Below are 21425 nucleotides of genomic sequence, written 5' to 3' on the forward strand. Positions count from 1 at the left end.
CTTTTCTCTCTAATATCCTGAGACTGACATGGCTACAACTACACTGCATACAGTTCTGGGAAAGATGAATAGGAACGGGAAAGAATAGAATCCAGCTCACTTTCTGTCAGCTAAATTGGCTCTGCAGTACTCACATAAGTAAAAAGCAGTACAAACTTGTTTTTGTTCCTGAGTCAAGCAAGTATGATTCAGAATACAAACAGGGAGCAGATCTGCTGGGGAATATGTGCCAGTGTAACACAGTCACTTTTCAGAGTAAATCACATTAATAAGTTGTGTTCATTTTGGGTAAGCAACCAAAGCTTAGGAAACTTTTCTGAAACACCTTGAACCCATTGGAAATGTAGAAGCTCATGAAAATTAGCTGCTGTCTGGTTAAATTTCCAGTACTCTGCTTTTGGCCAGGATAGAAATGCCACAATAATAGACTTTGATCATTTCTGTTGGAAACGGTACAGAAAAAATAATAAATTATTACTATTATTATTAAATGGAAATATTTTAAAATCAAAAGGTTCCATGTGGATTTGGTTCAAATAGAGGTGAAGAGTCAGAGAGGATCTCATTTTATCTGAGACACTTCCCCCAATCAGACTGATTAATCTCCTGTATGAACTAACTGGTCACTAATATGTTAAAAATAAAGTGAAAGGAAGATAACCCATTAACCCATGTTCTCTTCCTATGAATTAATTTGTTTGACTTCTGTAATGACGTGAGCGTGTATTGCTGCTTCCTCTTTCTTGGCTACAGAATGGAAACAAAATGCTTTTTTCAATGGGAATTTCCTGGGTAAACATTTTAAATAAATTAATAAAATGAAGGAGTTTGCAAGTTATATCCTTTCTGACATGATCCCTGGTGCCTTCAGATTGATGTGACCCTTCCTGTGAATATCTTGAATGCAGTCTGGGATGTGCATATCTTTCATACTTGCATTATGCCAAAGGGCATAAAACCATGAGAATTAGGCCAAAGAAGATAAGTGGTGATCCCGTAATATTTAAGAGTGTAGTTCTAAGTTTCTCTCCTGTGTGATTGTTTGTATAATAACAGCTAATTTGCCAAAATATCTCAGGGTCGATGTATGCCTAAAGACATTGGGACCAATTATTATCTCATTTACACCAGTTTTATAGTGTCATAAATTTGTAGGGCCAGATTCATCAGTGCATTCCAGTGGCGCAAAGCAGTTAAGATGGGTTTGTGGCTGCTCAGTGTCACCAGAACATACCAATGAATCTGGCCCATTCACTTCAGTGAAGTCATTCCTAAATTTATGCCAGTGTAATTGGGCCTAATTCTGATCTCAGCATTTTATTCCAGTGCTTGCTTTTACTCTTAAGAAAAATATTCTAGTTCTTTAATGTCATTCCTTACCCAGTGGCTATTCCAAGAATTATGATGCTTTCACCTTGTCTCAGATTTTGGACTTGCAAATCCAATTATCCAAAGGTAAAACCAATACACACATTTTTTGCCTTTAGAACAGAAAGGAACAGTGCAGCTGGGAAACCAAATTCCCTCTCTTTTTCCTATGCTCAGTAGGAGCATAAATGTCTGGTTTCCATCACGTACATATTGTTGAGTACAGTATGTTTTCTTAAGAAGATTTCCTGTAGGTGGGGTTAAGCATAATTTTTATGTCCTACTTTCCTCTTCCCCCATGACAAGTGGTTATTTTCAGTAGCATAGAAGGAAACTAAGCACCATGCACACCTACATCTCTAAATAATACTATTATGCAGATGCAAGATTTTGTAAGCAGAACAAAATTATATTTGCAAGATTGCTGTGTGTTCCTTATTCAGTGCAAAACTGGTGAAATCCACCTCTGTTCAGAGGGCCAAACCAACTTTCATGTACCACTTGAGTTCCACTTAAGCCTTGAGAATAGGGTTTCAGTGGTGCATAGGTTTTGTGCTCTTTGTGCCCTCTGCACAGGGTTGAATTTCCCCAAATTAGCGTAGCTTACCACTGTGAGAGTCAATTCAACCTGGGTTGCAGCTCTCATCAACAACATCCAAGTTACACTATTTTATCACTTTCATCCACCTATACCTGCCTTCTAATCAACACCCAATATGTATCTTGCACCACTATTTAAGCCACCAGTGAATTCAGATCACTGACTCCAGACCATCGCTGCTTGTCTGCCTTCAACATTCAAATTCTAGTTCCATCTCCTCAATCAGATGCAGAATATAACAGATATTTTTATTCAAATGGGTTAATATTCCTACTTCATGACCAAGAGGAAACATTTCTCTGATCTCCATTTTGTGTGTGTGTATGTGTATGTGTATGTGTATGTGTGTGTGTGTGTGTGTGTGTGTGTGTGTTTGTGTGTGTGTGTGTGGTAACAACCCACTCTTTCTTGGCTCTGATTTCAGGTTATTTAGGGACCAATTCTGCTCCCCCAGAAGTCAATGGGAACATCACATTGACTTCCTGAGGAACGGAATAGGATCCTTAATCATGAAATGGCTTTGTCGAGTTCCGTTCTCTTACAGTTAAAAACAGCGAAGCTAAAAGAAATAAATCAGTGTAGGATACATAACTTCTGGAGAAAAGCCAGGTATAATAAATAACTCATGAGTAAAGGATTCTCTAGATTAAGGAAACAAACTTTGATGTTTTGCCAGACATTAATACTTAAAAAAAATTGCAATGTTATCTTTTGCTAGACTGTGGTTGTTTAAGTAATGCTGATGACATCAGTTGTATTTTGAACACCAAAACATATAATAAAAAACCTCCAAAGATTGAGAAATGTAAAAATATTGAAACTAAGTCGAAAATCTGATATTTTTGTTTGTTTGCAAAGCAGTTACAAATTTAAAAATGCACTTTGACCCAAAGGAAGCTTGATTGACTTGAATGGGACTTTGGGGAAGTTTTTCTCTTCTTTTGTTTTCATATGTGTCACACTTGCCCTTGTGTACTAATAGCCATGTTTCTTTATAATATGTCAAAAATCCAAAATATAATTCTAGCTATTTGGTACAATTATGGGACAATATATAATTAGAGATGGGCCTAAGCCATAAATTTGGATCCAGATTTGGACTTCTCCAAAGACTGGAAACATTTGGGCCCAACATTTGGTGTATAGGCTTGTGTCTGGTAACAAATGTATGACATATTATAGCTATACACATGGGGGAAAGTTCCACCCACCATTTTACCTGTGCTACCCCACCGACATCACTAAATCCAGACAAGTTCTGGCTCTGGCATTGAAGGGAAGTTGAATGAATTTGACGACCTTTATTAAACTGCCTTCACTGGGAATGCACAAATGGCATCGAGGGCAGGATTTGACCTAAGAACTTTTAAATTCATGTGAGTGGTTCAAAAAAGTTAAGGCTAGATTGAACCTAAAGGCTCAGCCCTGAGTATGGGGCAGTGCTTAGGCATGCTACCCTGGATGGATCAACAGGAGACAGTGTCACTCAGAGCTAACCCGCTATATAGTGTTGCCTGCTCCCTTGTTGCACTGGAAGAGTGTATTTTGCAACCATCTGTTTTCAGTATGTAGCTTGGTCTCCTGCTGCATGGCCAACTAGTTCTGCTGGTCAGCTTATGGGGAGTGGGATGGAGCCATTGTGTAGCCTACTTTTGACCACTCCCCACCCACGTGCTCCCTAGAGGGAGCATTTGGAGCACTGTGTTCCACACATAGAGCTAAACTGTGGGTCTAATATGGCTGCGCGAGGCGGGGAGGGGAATCCTTACTTCTTCCTATTCCTTTGCACAGCTGCCTTAGGGTGGCTAGTCACAGTTTGGTCCATAATTAATGAGATAAGACATGACAATCTACATCAGTTTTGGAGGCAATTGGTCAAATTGTGCTCTCAGATGCACTGGTGAAATCCTTTTGAAAGCACTGGGGTTGCACCGATGTAAAAAAGTGAAAAAATTGGGCCAATCAGGCTGCTGAGAGAAATCTAGCTCATTCTGAAGGAGGTGAAGTTTATTATTTTATGCAGGACAGATTCATAGAGGAAAGGTGCTGAGCTCCTGTCCCTTCCACCACAAAATCCATCTTCATTTGCATTGATCTCCCTTCCGAGAACAGCTGTTCAGTAACTTCTTTCTTTCTTTTTCCTTTTTTAAAGCAGATATTAATAGTCTTTATAGGTTTGTTCACTGTTGTGACTCTGGTATGCCAGGGAGAGTAATCCCAGCACAGGGAACTGAATTTATTCCCTGAGGAATTGTCTATAGTCTCTGCTGGCCCTATGATCAAAGAATGCAAGTTTTGACTCAAACTTGCTGACTTAGTGAATTGGAAATATAAACAATACCATTGCCGGTGTTGAATGAAGTTTCAGATCTGATTCATGAACTTCTCATTGATCTTCATTTCAGTGTCAATGTTGGAACTTGTTTCAGTTTGGTTTGTATTTGCTTTTTCTCTTATCCAGGCTAATTGTAATACTGGCCAAAATTCAACCCTTGTGTACGTATATGCAATTCCCATTGGCTTCAACTTACACCAGTGGTTGAATTGGTTTCTTGTCCACAAATTAGATGTGGTGGGCCAAATCCTTACTTAGCTTAACCCCATTGGCTTCACTGCAGTACCCAGGAATAGATTTGGTCAAGTAATGTAAAAACTGTATGCCAAACACTTCACATGTGAGTGCCTAAAATTAGGCATCTAAATTCATACATAGGGTTCCACTAAGGATACTTTGAACTCCACTAAATGGCAATAAAGCAACCAGAGAGAGCTGGTGGAGAATTCCCCCCGCACAGAGGAACTTTCCATTGGTAGAAAGCTGGCAAAGGTAGTTCCATTGCCTTCTGCATCAGCAGCCCTCTTCCCCTTCTTTTAAGGGCCAGGAAGATATTTTGGGGTGGGGAAACAGAGTTCCATTATGCTCAATACTCACTCCTGTGCATTACTAAGGCTATGTCTACACTTGCAGAGTTTTTGCGCTGTAAGTTTCACTGGGGATAGGGAACCGGTGAAAGTAAAGCCCTGGTTTGTGTACTCACTTATCTCCTCAGGCGTCAGAGAGTGTTTACATTAGCAGCACATCCATTGGGGATGAGAGCAGTGCTCTAGGGCAGCTATCCCACAGTGCAGCTCTCTCCAGTTTGACAATGGGTCTTGTGGGAAAGAGGGGCGGGGGGTGATTGCATGGCATCCTGGGTCCCTGCACAGCCTACTCTCCCCAAACACTGATAAGCTCCAGTAGCATTGTCACCTGGCCAGATAAGTGAGCACTTGCCAAGAAAACAGGAAGGGGAGTTTCAAAGTTCCAGGGGCTTTACAGGGGGAAGGGTGGGTGTCTGTTTACCTGGCAACAGAGGAGCAGAGCTGCTGGCTAGAGTGGTCACCTAGGCACTGTGGGATATCCTCCGGAGGCTAAAAGCTGTGTAAACAAGAAGAACATGTCTTCACTTGCACATCACCGCAAAGGCATCACCGGTAAGAGCTGTATGCCTCTCGTGGCAGTGGTTTTCTTTTTGCGGTGAAACTTCTTTGTTTCACTGGAAAAAGTCATTGGCAAGTATAGACTCTCCCATGGTTTTTGCACAAAACAGGGACTTTTTCTGCTTTAAATGGCAAGTGTAGACATGTCCTAAGTTATATAGAGGCTAGGTGGCCCTGAATTATTTAGCTGCAACCAGCTTCCTACCTTCTCACCCCAAGAGAAATCAGAGAATCAAGGCCATTGTTTCTTAAATAAGTGTTCTGATTTTTCAGGGTTAGTGTTCTGAATTCCCTTTGACTGTAGAAGGAGCTGTGAGTGCTCAACACCTGTAAAACTCAGCCCGCTTTTATTCTGGTGCCTAAATATGGGTTAGGCGCCTATTTTTAAGCACCTAGGTTGGAAAATTGTGGTAGAAGATTTCTGGATAAATGTTTGGGGCCTAGCTAGTAAAATGGGTACATCTAATAAGCTCTGGAAAGCTAAGCTGTGACCTCGATTAGATGCCAAGTGAAATTCATTGTTGGCACCAATTTAGAGTGTACTGGACATTTGTCAAGATAACAAATCCACATTACAGTTTGGCTGAATTTAGCTTAAGGGGCATTGTTGGTGAAATAATAGGGGTGTTTATCGGACAGGATTGAGATGTGTAAACACAAGTGAGAACTAATTGCTATCCTACTGATGAACAAATTTAAAGGATTTGGTTTGGGTACACATCTGTACCTCTCTTGGGCTACAATTTAAGTTACAAATCTCATATATGAACACATTCTGTGGTGAAATTTCCATTTCCTGGATCTGTCTGGGCAAGAAAATATAGGGCCACAGCTAAGTTTAGAGGGTCCAGAATAAGATGGTGCAGCATAGCCATTTTTTGTTGCTTTCCTCTGTACTCTCTCCAATTTAGGATAGATGGGGACAAATTGGAGACAGTATGGGCAACAACACAAGTGATAAAAGGTTTTAAAAGCCTGACCTGTGAGGAAAGATTTTAAAAAAACTTGGATATGTTTAGTCTTGAGAAAAAAAGACTGAGCGGGACCTGATAACAGTTTTCAAATATGTTAAGTGCTGTTATAAAGAGGATGGTGATCAATTTTTCTCCATGTCCATTGAAAGTAGGACAAGAAGTAATCAGTTTAATATGCAGCAAGGAAGATTTAGGTTAGATATTAGGAAAATCTTTCTATCTATTAGGGTAGTTGAGTTCTGGAATAGGCTTCCATAGGAGGAGTCCTTTGATTGCCTTGTGCTTGTTGCTACTCCCACCCAATATGTTTATTTCCCTTCTACAGTCAGACATTCCTCCTCCACCAGATGTACACTCCATATGCCCACCCAGAGAGTAAACCATGTGGGGTTACTATTGGCATAATGACTTGTGCAGGCACCCATATATACTTTACACTTTCTCTTGACTGTGAGTCAGAGGAGGTTGAGGGCTACTGTGGTCTGGCTGGGCCTGAGGAGTGATGATAGAGAAGCCTGTCCTCTTTTTAGGCATAGGGTGAGGGGCACAGGAAAGGGAGCCCCAGGGCCAAGAATAGTTGTTCCTTTGCATGGGTCAGTCCAAAAGGGCATATAGAGCTGCTTATTATAGAAGCTTATATTACCTTTTTTAATCTAAGACTGTAACTTACACTGGTCTACAATTTTTGAGAAGTCGTCTGCTTCAGAGATAAAATGTGCTATTTATTATGTATTTTGATGTGCTGAATTCAAATATGACAATTAAAACAACTGATTGGCTACTGTTTCTAAGATATTTAAGTTTTTACATTTTATGTCTATGTATGTTGTGTAGATAGCAGAGTTTTAATCATAAATTGTAAACCTAGGTCTTTTCATGTGTTTATGGTTGCTTTACATGATAATATTTCACCTGTCCTGTTTATGTAACACTTTAAAAATCAGCAAAAGGGTTATATAAATAAAATTTATTATGAAACAAAAGGCAAAAAACTATTCTGTACATAGTTTAGTCCTATTCAGGGTCTACTCGGCGCTTCTTGGCTTGTCTCTTGTATTCATTAAATGGAGCATCTCTTGTCACTGTCCAGCAATAGTCTGCAAGCATTGATGGGCTCCATTTGCCCTGATAGCGTTTCTCCATTGTTGCAATGTCCTGGTGAAATCGCTCGCCGTGCTCGTCGCTCACTGCTCCGCAGTTCGGTGGAAAAAAATCTAGATGAGAGTGCCAAAAATGTATCTTTAGTGACATGTTGCAACCAAGGCTTTTGTATGCCTTGAGGAGGTTTTCCACCAACAACCTGTAGTTGTCTGCCTTGTTTCCGAGAAAATTTATTGCCACTAACTGGAAGGCTTTCCATGCCGTCTTTTCCTTGCCACGCAGTGCATGGTCAAATGCATCATCTCGAAGAAGTTCACGAATCTGAGGACCAACAAAGACACCTTCCTTTATCTTAGCTTCACTTAACCTTGGAAATTTTCCACGGAGGTACTTGAAAGCTGCTTGTGTTTTGTCAATGGCCTTGACAAAGTTCTTCATCAGACCCAGCTTGATGTGTAAGGGTGGTAACAAAATCTTCCTTGATTCAACAAGTGGTGGATGCTGAACACTTTTCCTCCCAGGCTCCAATGACTGTCGGAGTGGCCAATCTTTCTTGATGTAGTGGGAATCTCTTGCACGACTATCCCATTTGCAGAGAAAACAGCAGTACTTTGTGTATCCAGTCTGCAGACCAAGCAAGAGAGCAACAACCTTCAAATCGCCACAAAGCTGCCACTGATGTTGGTCATAGTTTATGCATCTCAAAAGTTGTTTCATGTTGTCATAGGTTTCCTTCCTATGGACTGCATGACCAACTGGAATTGATGGCAAAACATTGCCATTATGCAGTAAAACAGCATTAAGACTCGTCTTCGATGAATCAATGAACAGTCTCCACTCATCTGGATCGTGAACGATGTTGAGGGCTGCCATCACACCATCGATGTTGTTGCAGGCTACAAGATCACCTTCCATGAAGAAGAATGGGACAAGATCCTTTTGACGGTCATGGAACATGGAAACCCTAACATCATCTGCCAGGAGATTCCACTGCTGTAGTCTGGAGCCCAACAGCTCTGCCTTACTCTTGGGTAGTTCCAAATCCCTGACAAGGTCATTCAGTTCACCTTGTGTTATGAGGTGTGGTTCAGAGGAGGAGGATGGGAGAAAATGTGGGTCCCGTGACATTGATGGTTCAGGACCAGAAGTTTCATCCTCTTCCTCGTCTGACTCAAGTGAGAATGATTCTGGTGCATCAGGAACCGGCAGTCCTTCTCCGTGGGGTACTGGGCGTATAGCTGATGGAATGTTTGGATAATGCACAGTCCACTTTTTCTTCTTTGACACACCTTTCCCAACTGGAGGCACCATGCAGAAGTAACAATTGCTGGTATGATCTGTTGGCTCTCTCCAAATCATTGGCACTGCAAAAGGCATAGATTTCCTTTTCCTGTTCAACCACTGGTGAAGATTTGTTGCACAAGTGTTGCAGCATATGTGTGGGGCCCACCTCTTGTCCTGATCTCCAATTTTGCAGCCAAAATAAAGGTGATAGGCTTTCTTAACCATAGTGCTTATACTGCGCTTTAAAGTCACTTCACCACAAACAGAGCAGAAGTTATCTGCACTGTTCACACAAGTACGAGGCACCTCTGCTCACTTTGGCTAAACAGAAATGTGTCCCTTTGCAAAATCAAACACTGAGAAATAAGAGAGCACGACACTGTATGATTTCTAGAGCTGATAGAGGGCAATTTGTTCAGCAGAGTGATGTAAGCTTCGTTATGATTGCATCATCCATGACTTCTAGGAATAACATGATGCAATTCATATAATGTATGACGCAATACCAGCTTCAGATTGCATCCTTCATTGTTTTGCCTAAAAAGCAAGTACTGTCCAAACCCAGTCATAGATTTATTCATAGATCCAGTCAAAGATGTATTTTAGTCATTTCTGGTTTAAATTGAGATCCCTTCCCTTTATAACTCACTTATCCTCCGCCATTCCCAAGTCAAGGGTCGTATATACTGACCCAATAGCATATCTTGAAAACTAGAGCCAATCAACAATTTTAAGCATCATTTTCGTTCTCAGTGACCCAGAATTAGTAAAGTTTGACTACATTTATTTCAGAAGAATTTTGGCTGTAGAGCAGCGTTATTTGTGTATGTATGTTTCCTGTTTTAATTTTGTAAATACATTTCTTTGCTTAGTTAATAAAACCTTCATTAATTTATTACAGGATTGTCTTTGGTTTGAGTTCTGAGTACAATTGACTTGGGATAAGTGACTGGTCCTTTGCCTGACTCCTTTGGGACTGGGAGTAACCTGAATATTCTTGTGATTTTTGGTGTAAAGTGACCATCTATGAAATAGTCCAGCTTGCCTGGTGGCAAGATAGACTGGAATGCCACAATATCACTAAACCCCTTTGGTAATAATTGTCTAGACCAATAAAGGATTGGACCTGCTTCTTGGTTTGTGGGGCAACCCAACCCTGAATAGCTTCTACTTTTAAAGGGTGAGGGTGAACAAATCCATTGTCCATGCTGTGTCCTAGATAAGATGCCTCTGCGGCCCCCATCATGCACATGGACACCTGGCAGTAAGGTTGGATTCTCTAAGGCTCTGTATCACAATTCCCACATGGTTTAAGTGGTCTTGCCAGGGGTCAAAAAGATAGCCAAGTCATCTACATAAGCCCTGGCAAAGGTATGTAACCCCTGCAACACTTCATTGACAGGCCTCTGAAAAGTAGCTCCTGAATTAATCAATCCAAAAAGGCATATTCTTAAACTTGCATAAGCCAGATTCCACTACAAATGCTGATTTTTCCTGGACATTTGCCAACAACCTTGAGTCAAATCCAGGGTGCTTATGAATTTTGCACCCCTCAATATATTCAGCAAGTCATCTATTTAAGGTATGGGGTATGGGTCAGGTTGGTTGATAGCATTTAACTTCCTAAAATCTACACAAAATCTCATGGTTTTATCCCTTTAAGGTACCATCACAATAGGAGATGCCCAGGGGATTTTTGATTTAGTAATCACCTCATATCCAGCATGCTTTGTACTTCCTCCTGAATTCGTTTCTGCATTTCTCCTATAGTATGATATGCTTTGCTAGGAGTAGGGAGAGACCCTGTAGTTTCAATGGAATGTACAGTCTTGTCAGTTAAACCTGGCTGGTTGGAAAATACATGTCTGTGGTGCTGCAAGAGGGCTAACATCTGCTTTTGGGTGAAGTTTAAACCCTCTCACATCTCAATGCTCTCCAGAGAAATTTCTTCCTTACTCTTGCTGACCAAATCAACTAAGGAGACAGTTCAAGTTCCCTCATCAGCACAACAAATCATATTCACTCCCATCTCTCTTTCCTGATAAGCTTTCAATCTGTTGACATGTACTGTTTGCAGAGCTCCCCCACCATGGGGCTTCCTTACATCATATGTGACCTCATTTACTCTTTCTATCATCTCTAAAGATCCTTCCCATCAATCTTGCATTTTGTTTTTCCGCACTGGAATAAACACTAATATTAAATCACCTATGTCAAAAGGTCTTTCTTCAGCATGCCTGTCATACCAAACCTTTTGGATCACCTCACTCCGTTCATTGTTTTGCTGTACTAAATACATCATAGTGTCATACTTGCCTACAGGCTGTCCTGTCTCCTCTGTATTACCCTCCCAAGAGCCTCCAGTCAAATGTAGGGGTCCCCTCACATGTCTCCCATAAAGAAAATCAAAGGGAGGCAACGCCAGTAGATTCTTGGGGAACACTGCTATATGTTAATAACAAATAAGGGAGCAACACATCCCCGTCATTCTCTCACCTGGTAACATACATCTTCAGCATAGCTTTCAATGTACCATTTAATCTTTCCACCAGATCATTAGTTTCTGGATGATAGGGGCAGCCTTTACGTGCCTCACTCCATACAACTCCCATAACTTTTTGAAAACTGCAGACATGAAATTTGCACCGTGGTCCAACAAGATTTCCCTGGGAAAACCTACTGTGCTAAAAATGGTGAATAGGGCAGTAGCCACAGTCTCAGCTTCTATATGAGATAGAGCTGTGGCTTCAGGCAGGCCGCCCTGCCCCCGGCGAGCCCCGGCGGGGGCTCGGCTCTCCCCCCTCCCCCCCCCCCGGCGGCCAGAGCGCCAGGGGCAGGGCGCCGGGGGGGAGGGCGGCCGGAGCCCTGGGGGGAGGGCGGCGAGCCCCGGCTGGGGCTCGGCTCTCCCCCTCTGGCGGCCAGAGCGCCGGGGGCAGGGCAGCGAGCCCTGCTGTGGCCCCACTCTCCCCGGCGGCCGGAGCGCCGCGCCGCCGCCCCCCTCCAGGTGCCGCCCCAAGCACCAGCTTGGGTGCCTGGTGCCTGGAGCCGGCCCTGCTTCAGGGTATCTGCTAGCAGAATCCACCAGAAGTATATATTTCTTTTCATTCCTGGAAGGTCCAGTGAGAGGTTCTATGATATCTATAGACAATTTGGAAAACACCTCTTTGATGATGGACAAGGACTGCAAAGGTGCCTTGCAGGGTCCCTTTAATCTCTTAAGCTTCTGACAAGACACAACTCTGATAATAATTTTTTACTATCTCAAACAAGAGGCCAATAGAAATTCTGTTTAAACCTGTCACATGTTCTCTCCACTCCCAAGTGTCCAGCAAATGGGCAATCATGGGCTAGCTGCAGCAATTCTGTTCTGTACTTATCAGGCACAATCACTTGCATGCAAACCTCACCAAGACATCTCTTTTTCCTGAGCCCTCTCTATACAACAGACTTCCTTCCTCAAAAAAAAAAAAAAAAAAAAAAAAATCAAATCAACCCTTCCCTTCCCCAGCTGGGGTATTATTCTGAGCTGCAACACTCTCTTGGTCCAGGGAAAGATCAGCCTGTTGATCCTCAATAAACTCCTTCTGAGTCCCACTTAAGTTCAAAGCAGGCTCTGGCAAATCAGTGGAATATTCAAATCCCTTCTCTGAGCAGAAACTGCTACTCTCAGCTTAGAAAGGACTGCAGGCATTCCTCTCATCCCGCAGGCCTCCCTGCTCTCCACAGACAAAGCAGGTGAGTTAGAGCCATATTCTTTCTGACTGTGGGTAATGCCATTAACCTGCTTAACATGGTTAAAATATCATTACCTATTAAAATATCAAGAGGGAACAGGTTTCTGATGCCCACAATGGCATCTCCCTTAAAATCCTACCATTTGAGGTGGACCTTAGCCAGTGGTACAATTACAGAGAATTCAGCCAAAGGTAATATATTTAAACTCATACCAGGGAGTTTGTCTTCCTCTCTTACCAAACTTTCCTTGACCAAAGTGACTTGGGATGCTGTGTCCCTATGCCACTTACCTTAGCATCCTTAATAAATTCTTCACTTCTTTCCTAAGACTCAGTCCTAATATAGTTCACTGAGTCCTTCACCTCCCCTTCTGCTGTCTCTGGGTCCAGGGTAGCAGCATTCACATTGGGGGTTGTGGGTGTGGATCATGATGTGACCTTAAGTTTTGGACAATTTGGTTTTATATAGCTGGGAGGCTCACAGTGATGGCAGACAACTTGCCCTACCTTGGGAATTGGATTTTGAAACCTGGGCTCCTTTGGGTGTTTTTATGAAAGTTGGGGGTAGGTTTATTGCCAGACCCCTCATCCCACTTACCCTGGGGGCCGGAGGGATTTCCCGTTCCCTGGGATTTACGCCCACCATGAGCCCTTGACTCAACATATTCATCAGCAATTTCTGCCTCAAAAACTTTGGAAGGTTTTTTTTGGTCACAGATGGCTGCCTTCACCTCATCTGTAACTACCCATGACAATTTCTCCTTGGGCCATCAGATCGAACAGTTTTTCATAATCATCTTCAGCCCCTGCCCCATTATCCATCTTCTCATAAAATTACACATTTTAGGCACATATTCAGAACGAGTGATACTATCAAACATTTTAAGATTTCTACACTTCAATCGATAGGACTTAGGGGTGATCTTAAACCTTTTCAGTACACTTTCTTTAAATTTCTTATATACCATCGCATCACCCTCCTCCATATCATTTACAACTTGTCTTGCCTTCTTAGTTAATCTGATCAAGAGGACGGGCATCCCACTTATCCTCTGGGATCTTGTGGATCCCACAGGGCCTCTCAAAGGTGGACAGGAACTCTTCTACACAGCCAGTCTCTATAAATTGGGCAGCCTTTTCTCCACTCCCTGGGGCTTCTATAATAAGCAGCTCTATATGTTTAGGGCTGACCCATGCCAACCTAGATGGGGTTCTCCTGCTTATGTTTAGGTATCTTTGCCCCTCAGAGGCCTAACAGCATAAAAGATACAGTTTCTCCTTGTTAGGGATTTTTATCCCCCTCATCCCAAAATCCCAGCTGATGGGACGAGAACTCCTGCATGTAACCTCTTCCTTGGGTGGGGGAGCTAGTGACAAAGTGTTTGCTTGGCCCATTTGGATTCAGTAGTCCTTCCTGATGAGCAGGAGATAACACCTTGTGGGGTGAACTAATATTTCACGCTTGGTAATGCTTATCCCCTGACTGGGGGAATTTAGTCTTAAACATTTTTATACTTATGGAGCAAACATTTGAACATTGCTTTATACCATGGGATACAGATATTGTAAGTAGGACTAATACATGTACATCCTACAAGCATTGCATAAAGTCTAAACACATTGTTATAACTCTAATATCTATTTTGATAATACTACCATGCAGGTAAGCAAGACTGGTTTCCAGCTGTGCATTTGTAAGTGTTTGGTGAGGCCTAGGGCCCTTGGCATGAGCTGGCACCTGGTCTGCCAGCGTCACAGCCTGTTTGTTCATGTTTGCTAGAATGTTTTGAATGACAATCGTGAGGAAGAAACAGTCCCTGCTTGAGACAACTTTGGAATTCCAGAAAGGATTCACAAAGATTGTTTGGCTGTGTTGTGACGGTATTTTGTCTGAACTGATTTGCCCATCCCTTGTTTACCCACAGAATGTCTGGGTGTTGGTAGTGCTTTCAATCATAGACTTTCATGAGCAACAAAAATCCACCTGATCAAAAAAAGTAACGTGATTCAACATTTAGTTAAATCTATGTAGCCTTCTCTTAACAAAAATAGGTATTTGCAGAATAAGGGGCAAGCTAGAAGAAAAAAGCTCAGAATTATACCAATAATATACCTATGTCTATAAAGAGTAACTTTTTAGCAAATGCTAAGACTTAAACACCCACTGGTATTAGCCAGACTGGAGGTTTAGTGTATACATTTGTTGGTTTTGCTCTCATCAGCTTTTTTTTTTTTTTTTTTTTAAATAGGTGGGTGGGGAAGAGGGAAGGAAATGATAGAGCTGGAACTTTTGTAAAGCTTGACATGTCATCACTTTGGATTAGTTGAGAAACTTAAGAAAACAATTACAATGATCAAAGTACAGTGAAATTTTTATATTTAATACAAATTCCTGTGGGAATTCTCTCCCATTCCCACTATGATTTCTGCCACCACTCAGTTTGTTGTTCACCCTGATTTATTACAAAACTCTTGGGGAAAAAATGCACTTATTTCAGCTAAACATCAGTGCTTGTGAATGGCCCCAAAGATGATAACCTTGGGCATATGTAGTAGTTTTTAGTCTAGAGCAATTGATTCCCAAAGTACAATGACAGGAATTCAAGTTAGTAAGTAACAGGGCCTTTATTTCCCCAGAGATACTAGTGTGGAAGTCAAGGGAAATACAGTGACGTTGTTAACGTTGTATTTATAACTGTTGATAGTCCCACCCTCAGCTGCATTGTCTGAAGCGCTGCTGTTGTTTTCATAAAGAACACAGCAGGCAGTTTCTGTTTTATACAAATCACATGTTCTACATGTGGGGGGAAACGTTTTTATTGGCAGCTTGTGGTCTATTAAAATAATCATCATACTACTTAGTACTGTGAAATTAGTTTAATTAGACAAACTAGTTAATATTTGCATAGCCTTTCAAAGATATAAAATGCTCAATATTACTTTCCATCTTACAAATTGCTACTTAACTCTAACATCGCCCCCTGTGGTGAAAGTCGGTATTATCATCTCTTCCTCTTTTTAAGGATGGATACTGAGGTAGAGATGTTAATAATTTAAGAGTGGAGATTACAGCTCAAACTACTGAACCCTAGTGCTCAGACCTCTCTTTTATGCCCTCTTTGTGTGTCTTTGTCTTTTCTCTTCTCATTCCTTTCTCTTCATCCCTCTTTTACCTCTTTTTTCTTGATATGTTTATCTATGATATGCAGAAAGACGTAAGTTCAATGTAACAATAGTATAAATTCTTTAGAACACATACCCTTGTATGAAGCACCTGTATTCTTGGCTCCCAACTGCTTTTTAGATTCATCTCCTTATAGTCGTCTTTATTATATAACTAAGGGATGGGATCACATGAGAACCAACCAGAATCTTCGCTCAAAACTCAGATGGAAGTGAGTTCAAACCTTTTCTAAGGTTAAGCAAACAAATCAGTTTATTTGTTTTAAAAATTTGTTACAGGCCATTGCTTTCAGCTGGGACTAAAAGTGTGTATAGCACTTGCTATTCTTACAATATTTTTGGGCTGGCCAAACACAGGAAGTTCTTGAAAGAGACTAATGTCACAAAGTTGTCAAGCACAAAGAGCTTTGGACAAGTTCAGCCTTGGATAATCATTCAAACTTCTGGTAGTTTGTCTGAACATTTTGAGGTTTGCCAAGCACTTGCTATGAAAACACTTCGCAAAATATTCAACAGCGTTGACTCCCATCTTTGAGGTTAGCGTGTTTAATGTGACTGGCAAGTCTATTACAGATCATTGTAACATGAAATTTTAAATATCTAACCAACTAACAATAAACAAACTCCTAGCAATGTGTCTGTGTTCCAACTGTTGGCATTTGGTCAAATAAATTTGGATTTGGGACTCTATCAGAGTGTGCTGGTGCTTTAAGGCCTGTCCCAGGTCCAGCAACACATTCCTGTTACTGGACTGTGCCCAGATTAGAGGGATTCTAGGGGTTGTAGTCCAGAGGGACCCTGGGCACTGTAGATACAGCAAGGCATTGTGGGAAGGTTGCCAAGGGGATATAAAAGGCAGCCTTGCCTCAGAACAATGAGAAATCTGATGTGTTGTTGAATCTGTCTTCCTCTCCACAGGAAGGGGTTTGGAAGAGCCTGGGAAGAGGCCTAGAAGAACAGCCAAAGGACTGAAGAAAGTACCACAAGAATGGTGTTTTGGGCAAGAAAGACAGAAACTTGGCTGGGGGGAGGAACTTGGAGAGAACAGGAGCTGCTCATGGATCTCCTCCAAAGGACCATGAAAGAAGCCCAGCAATAAAAACTTCTTGTTGGTCCTGGACCAAAAGAGTGAGCCCTTCACTGAGAGGAAGGCTTTATATTTTTGTTGAACTCTGATTTTAAACTTTATTTACCTGGGAAGGGGAGGGAGTAACTTTGATTTGGGCGGAAGCCTAAGCTACCCCAGCAAGAAGAGGGAAACTGAGGCAGCAGCTGTACCTGACAGTGAGGGGGGAAATCACACCACTACAGGGACCTAAAGTGGTCACACTTGAAATATTTTGGTTTGAAAGTTATCACTGATTTGAGGGAGATTTCCAGTACATCCGACAGGCAATACCAGTGACATCTTTGACAGGTAGATATTTTATAAGTGTGATCATTCTCTCACACTTGAGTTTGAGTTGCATTTGGTTTTTAATTTGTATCTATGTGAGTGCTAATGGTCTGGATTCTTTCTCCTCCCTTGGGTCCATCTCTTCAGCCTCTCCCCAATGAACTGAGGCAGGAGGTCATTCTCTTTCCCTCACCTACATGTGCTGTATACGCACCAGATTCTTCTTCTCTGACCAAAGGAAAGACCAATTGGGTTGTCTTCTCTCTCCTTCTATATTCAAAATGGTCAGGAACAGGGAGAGAGACTAGTAACTCAATTTTTTGGAGTCTTTTGGCATAACAGAGGGTGAATTGGACAACTTAAAATGATCTATAAAATGTTGTGTCTTTTCTTTAAAGCAGGGGTCGGCGACCTTTGGCACGCAGCTCGACAGGGTAAGCACCCTGGCGGGCCGGGCCAGTTTGTTTACCTGCCGCGTCCACAGGTTCGGCCAATCGCGGCTTCCACTGGCCGCGGTTCGCCTCTCCAGGCCAACGGGGGCTGCGGGAAGCAGCGGCCAGCACATCCCTCGGCCCACGCCACTTCTCGCCACCCCCATTGGCCTGGGACGGCGAACCGCAGCCAGTGGGAGCCGCGATCAGCTGAACCTGCGGATGCGGCAGGTAAACAAACTGGCTCGGCCTGCCAGGGTGCTTACCCTGGCGAGCCACGTGTCAAAGGTTGCCAACCCCTGCTTTAAAGTATGAGATGAGGAACCCACCAAAATCACCTATTTTTCATCCCAACCTTTCTCTCTCCTCTCTCCCTGAGTTCCTCATCACCTTTCCTTCCAAGTGCATTATCTCAACAGGTCCTGTTTCATCTCTTGGCTTAAGAGATTCAGGGAATAGCTATCTCTCCAACTAGTTTGAAGGAAGCTCAGGAGAGGCGTAGGTTGGGCTGAAGCAACCCACATCCTCCTTGGCTTCATAATTCTCCTGGGTCCTGGCTCTAAATGGATCTTCTTGAATCCAGGCTGCAACAGAGAAAGGAGATGGTTATTTTTTGTGATGATGTTGATATGTAATCTGCTGCCAGGACTGGAGTTAGAATTAGCCTCTCAGAAAGTTTAGATGTGTGGGCAGAGTGCAGGTGAGAAGGCCACACATCTACATTAAAATCAGTTTAATAGTTCTCAGTTTATTTCATAGCTGCAGAAATAATGCACCAAAAGGATGTTGACCAATCCCCCAAAAAGTATGTAGTACTAATAAATGTGATGTAGGGGGGAAATCTTACAATGGCAGGGGATTAATTTAGATGACCTACTAGGTTTTTTCCATATCTGCTGAGACCTCCATTTTAGCTAATGGATCATGCATCCCTTTCTGCTAACAGCACAGTTCTACCAATAATTTTAGCAGCCATTAGATACAGTGCTATGATATCATACCAAAGAACATAGTATAAATGCCTAGACAGATAGATACAGAATACTTACTTTTTTCAAAAGGAATTTTTTTAATTTTTTTTTTTATAGCTAATGCTCATCCTCCAGATTATTTACACAACAACATAGGCAAAAAAAGTAATTATGCCTAATCTTGTTTGGCCATGACACCTTCTGTTTCTGGGAATGTTTAAAAGTATTTTATTTTACTTAGCTTTCATTTTCATGCTACTTTTCCCTCAATTTTTGTTTTGCCGACAGCATGTCTGAGAATCTTGAAAGCAGTGGAAGAGCAAGATGTGCCCCAGATACTTCAGTAAGCCTGGAGTAGGTTTACTTGTGCCACATAAAGTTTTCCCTCTGGAAATGTACTGCATTTTTAGAGCTTATCCTGCCTGTGCTGAGCACTTTGGCCTTTTTCGCATTTTTAAGCATGTACTTCAGTTGGAGCACATGAGTGCTTTGTTGGGTTGGGGTCAGAGTGCTTAGCAGGTTCGAACCCTTGGTTGTACCTTGTGCTGATGCTTTGTGGACACATAGTTATATTATCCTGTCTCAGCCAATGGGTGGACAGACAAACAAAAGAACTATTGGCCAACTAATGGTCTGATCATGTCCTGAGCACTCTCAACTCTGATTGGTTTTAATGGGAATTAAGGGCACTTCAAAACTCAAGACCTAGGACAGGAAATAAAGCAAAACTATTTTAGATTACATAACTCAGCTTGAGCCAGTTGTATTGTGTTAGGCAAGCAATGGTGTAACTGATATATTTTTATACTTATTGTATTTCAGTTTGATTTCTTTGTTTCAAAGGTTATTCCCTTTAAAAGGCTAGATTATTTCTTTCTTTCTATGTAGATACTGTCCTGGTTTCCAAGCGGTCAAGAAGGACTTGGATTTCTGGCATGGGCTATTTAACTGACAAGAGACAAATAAGGACACAGATACAGCGTATTCTTTCTTAGTCCATTTTTATTAAGAATAGTCCAAATCATGAGGCCTTTATTCAGTTTTTACACAATCCTGGCTCAAATAAAGCTCCTAGGAAGAGTTGATGGAATTTTCGTGCATAAGGATTGAGGAAAAACTGTGTTAAGATTTTCATGATTTAGCCTAATGCACATATTGCTCATTACCATACTGAGTAAAGATGGATTAACATTGCAAGTAGCAGCAAAGTTCACCAAATATCCACTCACTTCTAAAGTTGGAGCAAAAGAGAGCTTTTTTTGTTAAACGTCTTACAAAGTGTCCTTCTATCTGCATCCAACTGACGTGTTTGTGTTGTAATCCCACTCCCAAAACATTAAAGTCCTGTTGTAAGTACACAGACTTGGCATGTCACTCAGAAATCATTATTCTCTCATCATCCTGAACATGTGTTTGTACATGTAGCACAAGTGAGTCCATGTCTTTTATCTTGCTTAGCTAGCCTCAGTCCACCTGCAGTTGTCTTGCAATTAGAGAGGGAGCTCCCTTGAAACTATTACATTTGAGACTATAGATGATGCAATGGGCCTGATTCTCCACAGCCTTGCAAAAGGTCAATTACATACTGATTTGGTGACTATTTACACACAGGTGTGTATGACTTTACACAAGTGTGAATGACTAGCAAAGATGCAAAGCAGCAGTGAATCAGGCCCAATGTGGTATTTAAGTGGCCAGTTCATGATTGCCATGGGTACCGGATCACTTTATGCCAGCTATGTTGGTGCAAAGTGGGCACAAAGCATCTGTGCGGCCTGCCTGGAAAATACTCCCAGCACAGAGGGCTTTCCTCATCTGGTGCAGCATCTGGTTCCCTTGCCTAGCTATCTGGGAACACTAAAGGTATGTCTACACTACCTGCCGGATTCATTTATCATGCCTAGTCTAGACGTGATAAATCGACCCCCGAGTGCTCTCCCGTCAACTCCTGTACTCCAGCATCACGAGAGGCGCAGGCAGAGTCGATGGGGGAGCGGCAGCAGTCGACTCACCGCGGTGAAGACACCACGGTAAGTCGATCTAAGTACGTCGACTTCAGCTATGTTATTCACGTAGTTGAAGTTGCATAACTTAGATCAATTCTCCCCCGCCCCCCCCAGTGTAGACCAGGGCTAAGGATATGTTTACACTGCAGTTAGACATCTGTGGCTGGTCTGTGCCAGCTGACTCAGGCTTGCAGAACTTGGGCTAAGGAGCTGTTTAACTGCAGTGTAGACTTCCGGACTTGGACTGGAGCCCGGGGTCCAGGATCCTGCAAGATGTTGCCTGAACCTGTAAGTCTACACTGCAGTTAAACAGCCTGGCAGCCTGAGCCCTGCGAGCCCAAGTCAGCTGACATAGGCCAGCTGCAGGTGTCTAATTGCAGTGTAGACAAACTCAGGGCCGGCTTTAGGCCAATTCCACCAATTCCCCCAAATCGGGCCCCGCGCCTAAGAGGGCCCCGCGCCCAGTGGCAGGGCCGCCGGGGGGTAGGGGGGAAGAAGTGGCCGAGAATCCCTTCCCTGGCTAGAGGCTCCTTTTTAATTTTTACTCACCCGGCGGTGCTCCGGGTCTTCGGCGGCACTTCAGTGGCAGATCCTTCAGGCGCCGAAGACCCGGAGCGAGTGAAGGACCCACTGCCAAAGACTAGGAGCGCCGCCCGGTGAGTACAAGCCCCACGTGTTTTTTTACGTGGTTTTTTTTTTTTTAGTCATCCCTGATGGGGCCCCGTCGAAACTATTCGAATCAGGCCCCGCACTTCCTAAAGCCGGCCCTGGACAAACCCTAAGTTGCAACCTATCATTCTGTTGCCTAGGATGGGCAGGATCAAGGGCAAGAAACAGTTCTTTACATATTCTTCTCCACTAGTGCATCCACATAGCAGAAGACTGGATTTGCCCAT

Source organism: Terrapene carolina, unplaced genomic scaffold (assembly GCF_002925995.2).
Source record: "Terrapene carolina triunguis isolate 2854851 unplaced genomic scaffold, T_m_triunguis-2.0 Scaffold21, whole genome shotgun sequence".
Lineage (NCBI taxonomy): Eukaryota > Metazoa > Chordata > Testudines > Emydidae > Terrapene > Terrapene triunguis.